Source organism: Brachyhypopomus gauderio, chromosome 17 (genome assembly GCF_052324685.1).
Source record: "Brachyhypopomus gauderio isolate BG-103 chromosome 17, BGAUD_0.2, whole genome shotgun sequence".
NCBI lineage: Eukaryota > Metazoa > Chordata > Actinopteri > Gymnotiformes > Hypopomidae > Brachyhypopomus > Brachyhypopomus gauderio.
The window spans coordinates 2550044-2556043 of record NC_135227.1 but is presented as its reverse complement, the minus strand read 5'-3'; the positions used below and the strand labels follow the sequence as shown (position 1 = coordinate 2556043).

General features: G+C 50.1%; 1 protein-coding gene across 1 annotated transcript in view; it reads left to right on the top strand.

Annotated features, from left to right (window-relative positions):
• foxn3 (forkhead box N3) overlaps positions 1-6000 on the top strand; it is a 33087-nt gene continuing 27087 nt past the window's right edge. The window contains exon 1 of the mRNA XM_076977614.1: positions 1-239. The gene's annotated coding sequence lies outside the window, so the exon portion shown is untranslated. The remainder of the gene's footprint in view (positions 240-6000) is intronic.

The window sequence follows — 6000 nt, the reverse complement described above, 5'->3', positions numbered from 1 at the left end:
TCTCCCCCCACCACCCTTCAGACTAGTCTCCTGTCAAGATGTTGGTGTGACAACACCTCCTGACTGCTCGCGTTGGTAATTCTGCGCCTTGCTCCTCCACAGAGTATCGGGAAGGGTTCCCTGTGGTGCATAGACCCAGAATACAGACACAATCTCATCCAGGCACTGAAGAAGACACCTTATCATCCCTACTCCCAAGTGTTCACCACGCCCCCCACCTCTCCTCAGGCATATCAAAGGTAAGCAAGCGCCTCACAGGAGATATCGATCCTTCTACTTCTCTCTCTCCCTCTCTCTCTCCTCTCTCTCTCTCTCTCTCTCTCTCTCTCTTTCTCTCTCTCTCTCTTTCTCTCTCTCTCTCTCTCTCTGTCTCTTTCTCGTGCACTAACAGACTGTGTTAGCATCAGTGTCTGCCTGCAGTGAAGGTCTGAGCCGGGATGTCAGGGAGCAGCGCTGAACGGGGCTGCTGTCACCGCCCGGCCGAGCCGCCCGCCTCGTTTAGAGGCACTAACAGGGCTGCCGTGGGCTGCCGCTCCTGCGTGAGGCACTGTAATTGCCTTACTGTAAAACTGTCTTACCGTAAAAACTGCCACGTTGTCCTCAACAACGGACACAGAACACTTTGGCGGGCACCTGCCCGGCTGGAGAGAAAACAGGAGGCGGGAGCGGTTTGAGGAGGCGGAACTCGATCGGTCGGGTCTGGTTAGATCGCTGAAGAGAGACTCGATTGTTCGGGTCTGGTTAGAGCGCTGAAGAGAGACTCGATTGGTCGGGTCTGGTTAGAACGCTGAAGAGAGAGGGCAAGTGGCAGGAAAGAAGGGTGGTGCTCAGCCGTAGGCAAGAGCTGGCATACGGTTTTCCTCAGGACGTTAAAAATAAAAAAAAACTCGAAGAAGCTTAAGTTCCAGGAGTTTGAGTTATATGTTGGAAGAAGTCTGAGCTACAATGTCGAGGGGAGTTTCGGTTCGGAGCCAGATCCGAGTCTGGTTTATAGTCAGGTTTGTTTTTACAGCACTTTTCTCACACAGTGGCAATTCAAAGTGCTTACTCTGTACAGCAGACTTTGGGTTAGGTGCCGGAGAGTTGAGTTAGACGGAGGAAGATGGGAGCAGTGGCTGATGAGGACATCGTCGCAGCTAGGAGATGGAGGTTTAGCCTTGGAACCTTTTTGTTTATCACCTCAGTAACTGCCTCAGTAACTTTCATATTGTTCCACTTTTACATATTTGGCAGGAAAAGGACAAAAGGAAACAAAACAAAAATGCGAACACAGAAAGCTTCAGTGGCAGCATGTCAGTACTTCACCGGGGCAGAAAGGCCCTGTCCCTGCCGGACCTCTGCCAACAGGCTGCTGCCCAGGTGACCTTGGCCAGGATGTGGGGTTCCATATTCTGCTTAATATCACAGCACAGAGGGAGCTTACTCATAGAGGAAGACTTTAGTGATTATTTTTGACCCCCCGTGGATCCACAGGAGGTAGAAGAACTGGCAAAATCTCCCAAAGCTAATTATAAGTCTTCGTTATACATTCATGTAGCAGTGCGAGGCTGCAAATGATCATTTATGTCCTGTTGGTGCTCGCTCTCTAGCTATCTCTCTATCTTTCTCTCCTCTCCTGGCTCCTGAGGGTGTGGCCCTGGCTCCTGGAGGAGGGGCCCTGGCTCCTGGGGGAGGGGCCCAGGCTCCTGGAGGAGGGGCCTTAGTGTGCTCCAGTTTGGCTGTGGAAATCACACGCATCCCTGGACTCTGGCCTTCATTATTCGAGCCCAGGAGAAGAAGCCACTCCAGGCCCTCTGTCCGCTTTGAGCACAATGATTCTGCTCTTGTTTACTTAACTGGGGATGTTTACATAACGTGCACTTTTTGTGAATAAGGTGAATGCATGTTAGTGTTTTATAAAGCAGCTTTTTAAGTGTTTTGTGAGTGTGTATCCGTGTGTGTGTGTGTGTGTGTGTGTGTGTGCGTGCGAGTGTGTGTGTGTGTGCGTGCGAGTGTGTGTATCCGTGTGTGTGTGTGTGTGTGTGTGTGTGTGTGTGTGTGTGTGTGTATCCGTGTGTGTGTGTGCGTGCGTGTGTGTGTATCCGTGTGTGTGTGTATCCGTGTGTGTGTTCGTGCATCCATGCGTGTGTGTATCCGTGCGTGTGTGTGTGTGTGTGTGTGTTCGTGTGTGTATCCGTGCGTGTGTGTGTGTGTGTGTGTGTGTGGGTGTGTGTATCCGTGTGTGTGTGTGTGTGTTCGTGCGTCCATGCGTGTGTGTATCCGTGCGTGCGTGTGTGTGTATCCGTGCGTGCGTGTGTGTGTATCCGTGTGTGTGTGTATTCGTGTGTGTGTGTGCAGACACACAGGATTTGGCTTCCTCCCTAGCTCTTGGTCCAGATGGTGGATCTGTGAGGAGCAGCGTGTAATAAAGTGTTTATCTGGCCACTGTGGCTCACAGGAAGCAGAAAGGAGCTTTTTATAGCGTTCCTCGGGTTCACAGGAATCAGCTGACTCACGCGGCGTCACTCCGCTCTCTTCCACCGCCTTTAAACGGAGCCCACTTTAAAATCACACGCCGATGACAAAGTTTGTGGAGGAGGGGTTACCGCGGGCCAACGGGCCCGGGGATTGGGCCGCGTGAACCCGTCCACGTACGGTAGCTGGGGAGTGTGGGTGGCGTGTACGGAGGGTGAAGGCAGTCAGAAGGCGCGAGCTGTTCGATGGCTGTACGGGGGTTTGGGCGCAGGGCCACGCTGGCCAGCCCTCGGGCCCCGCCGGTCCTGCCATCTCCGCAGGGAACGGGAGGAGAGAGAGAGCAGAGCCGTGTGGCGTCCATGATTAAACGTGGTAATGTAAGGCAGGCCTGGGCAAATCCACATTCCTTAACACACTAAACAGGACCGAGAGAGAGAGAGAGGGAGAGAGAGAGAGAGAGAGAGAGGAGAAGAGAGCGAGAGAGCAGGTGGAACAGCTGGGCCTCTGAGTTCTGGAGCGCGTTTGCCCTTGTGAGGTTATTAGCGTGATGGTCGCCATGGCAACAGGAACGCCTCCATGGTAACACATAGCTGAGACAGGTGCAGTTGCATCACAAGGCTATTTGTTGCCTGGCAAAAGGACAGGCCATTAGCGCTAGAGAAATACGCTATCGCCCTGGCAACACGCAACTCACCATGGCAACGGCAGATGGCTTCGTGCCTATTTTGGGATTTCTGTACCTGCTTTTGTCTGTCTTCATGAAAATTCGGGGATGCGTGAATTATCGGAGATGACAACTGGAGGTCCAGTAGCTTGAGGAGATTAATTTTAAATGGGACTCCATGAATTGAAGAAGCTGAAAGAAGGAAGGAACTCCCTCCTGAGTGAGAGGGACGTCCAGCTGGCCCTGAATAGCTGTCCTCTCTGTCCTCTCTGTCCTCCCTGTCCTCTGTCCTCTCTGTCCTCCCTGTCCTCTCTGTCCTCTGGACAAAAAAGCAAAGCTAAAATAATAATAATAATAATAATAATAATAAAGCAAAGGGATGACATCAGTAGTGTGTGGAAGCTGCCTGCCTGGTCTAGCCTTCAGGTTTGTTCAGGCAAATGGCTTCACTCCAGGCTCTGATGCATTTGTGTTCTGTGTCTGATGTGTCTGTGCTCTGTGTCTGATGTGTCTGTGCTCTGTGTCTGATGTGTCTGTGCTCTGTGACTCATGTGTCTGTGCTCTGTGTCTGATGCATTTGTGTTCTGTGTCTGATGTGTCTGTGCTGTGTCTGATGTGTCTGTGCTCTGTGTCTGATGCCTTTGTGTTCTGTGTCTGATGTGTCTGTGCTCTGTGTCTGATGTGTCTGTGCTGTGTCTGATGTGTCTGTGCTCTGTGTCTGATGTGTCTGTGCTCTGTGACTCATGTGTCTGTGCTCTGTGTCTGATGCATTTGTGTTCTGTGTCTGATGTGTCTGTGCTGTGTCTGTGCTCTGTGTCTGATGCATTTGTGTTCTGTGTCTGATGTGTCTGTGCTCTGTGTCTGATGCATTTGTGTTCTGTGTCTGATGTGTCTGTGCTCTGTGTCTGTGCTCTGTATCTGATGTGTCTGTGCTCTGTGTCTGATGCATTTGTGTTCTGTGTCTGATGTGTCTGTGCTCTGTGTCTGATGCATTTGTGTTCTGTGTCTGATGTGTCTGTGCTCTGTGTCTGTGCTCTGTATCTGATGTGTCTGTGCTCTGTGTCTGATGCATTTGTGTTCTGTGTCTGATGTCTGTGCTCTGTGTCTGATGCATTTGTGTTCTGTGTCTGATGTGTCTGTGTCTGTGCTCTGTGTCTGATGTGTATGTGCTCTGTGTCAGATGTGTATGTGCTCTATGTCTGATATGTCCTGTGCTCTGTGTCTGATGTGTCTGTGCTCTGTGTCTGATGTGCATGTGCTCTGTGTCTGATGCGTCTGTGTTCTGTATCTGATGCACCTGCACTTTGTCTGTGTGTGTCTGCATGTCTCAGAGTGTCTCAGGTCTCAGGAAAGAGCTCTAGTGGAAATGGCCCCGTTACACTATAGCTAAATGTGACACCTGTTACATGTGGTGAAATGGCCCCGTTACACTATAGCTAAATGTGACACCTGTTACATGTGGTGAAATGGCCCCGTTACATTATAGCTAAATGTGACACCTGTTACATGTGGTGAAATGGCCCCGTTACACTATAGCTAAATGTGACACCTGTTACATGTGGTGAAATGGCCCCGTTACACTATAGCTAAATGTGACACCTGTTACATGTGGTGAAATGGCCCCGTTACACTATAGCTAAATGTGACACCTGTTACATGTGGTGAAATGGCCCCGTTACACTATAGCTAAATGTGACACCTGTTACATGTGGTGAAATGGCCCCGTTACACTATAGCTAAATGTGACACCTGTTACATGTGGTGAAATGTGTGTTCCCATCTCATGTTCTCGAATGTTCTCAATTTCATCTCCTCTCTGAGATGGAGATGAGAAGATGGATGGAGAGGAGATGAGATGGAGACATCTCATCTCCTCTCCATCCATCTTCTCTCTTCTCCATCTCATCTCCTCTCCTCCCCATCTTTTCTCCTCTCCTCCTGTCTCATCTGCATCCATCTAATCTCTCCATCCATCTCTGTCTCCTCTCCATCTCTCCTCTCCTCCCAGGTCCAATCCTCTTTACCCATCTCCTGTCCATCCATCTCCTCTTCTCTCCATCTCCTCTCCATCCATCTCCTCTTCTCTCCATCTTCTCTCCATCTCCTCTCCATCCATCTCCATCCACCTCCTCTCCTCCAATCTCCTCTCCTCTTTACCTATCCTCCTGTCCTCTCCATCCATCTCCACTCCATCTCCTCTCCTCCAATCTCCTCTCCTCTTTACCTATCCTCCTGTCCTCTCCATCCATCTCCACTCCATCTCCTCTTCATCATTTCCCACTCCATCTCCTCACCTCGGCTCCCCATTCTTCTCATATCCAAGGACACAGCTCCCATATTAGTGCCTTGCCAGCTGCAGACTGATTGGCCCACACCGATCACATTTCACGCATCTGTATATGCTGAAGAGAATTTTTTTTTGTATCCAGTTTCATAGATGCGGAATCAATAGGAGTTTTTGTGTTTAGCATTCACAGAATGAAACTCTGCACTGGATCAATTGTTTCCTTATATAAACTCAGTGGTTGTTTGCGAACCTCCCTCCCCTTCCATCCCATGGGTGAGAGAGAGAGAGAGAGAGAGAGAGAGAGAGGGAGGGAGAGAGAGAGAGAGAGAGAGAGAGAGAGAGAGAGGGAGAGAGAGAGAGAGAGAGAGAGAGAGAGAGAGAGGAGTAACGGCTCTTTTGTGGGTGCTGGTAAGCGGTGAATGGGAGTGTGTCTCTGTAGATTTATTGTTCTTTGGGGCTTTTTTGTTCTTTTGGAAGTTTGTCAACAGCCCGCCTCTTTTTCCTGTGGAAGGTCCATGGAAAATACTCCATAAATACTCAAAATACTCCAGCTGCTTGCATGAACTCGGTTCCTCCCCGAGTCTCAGTCATGGTT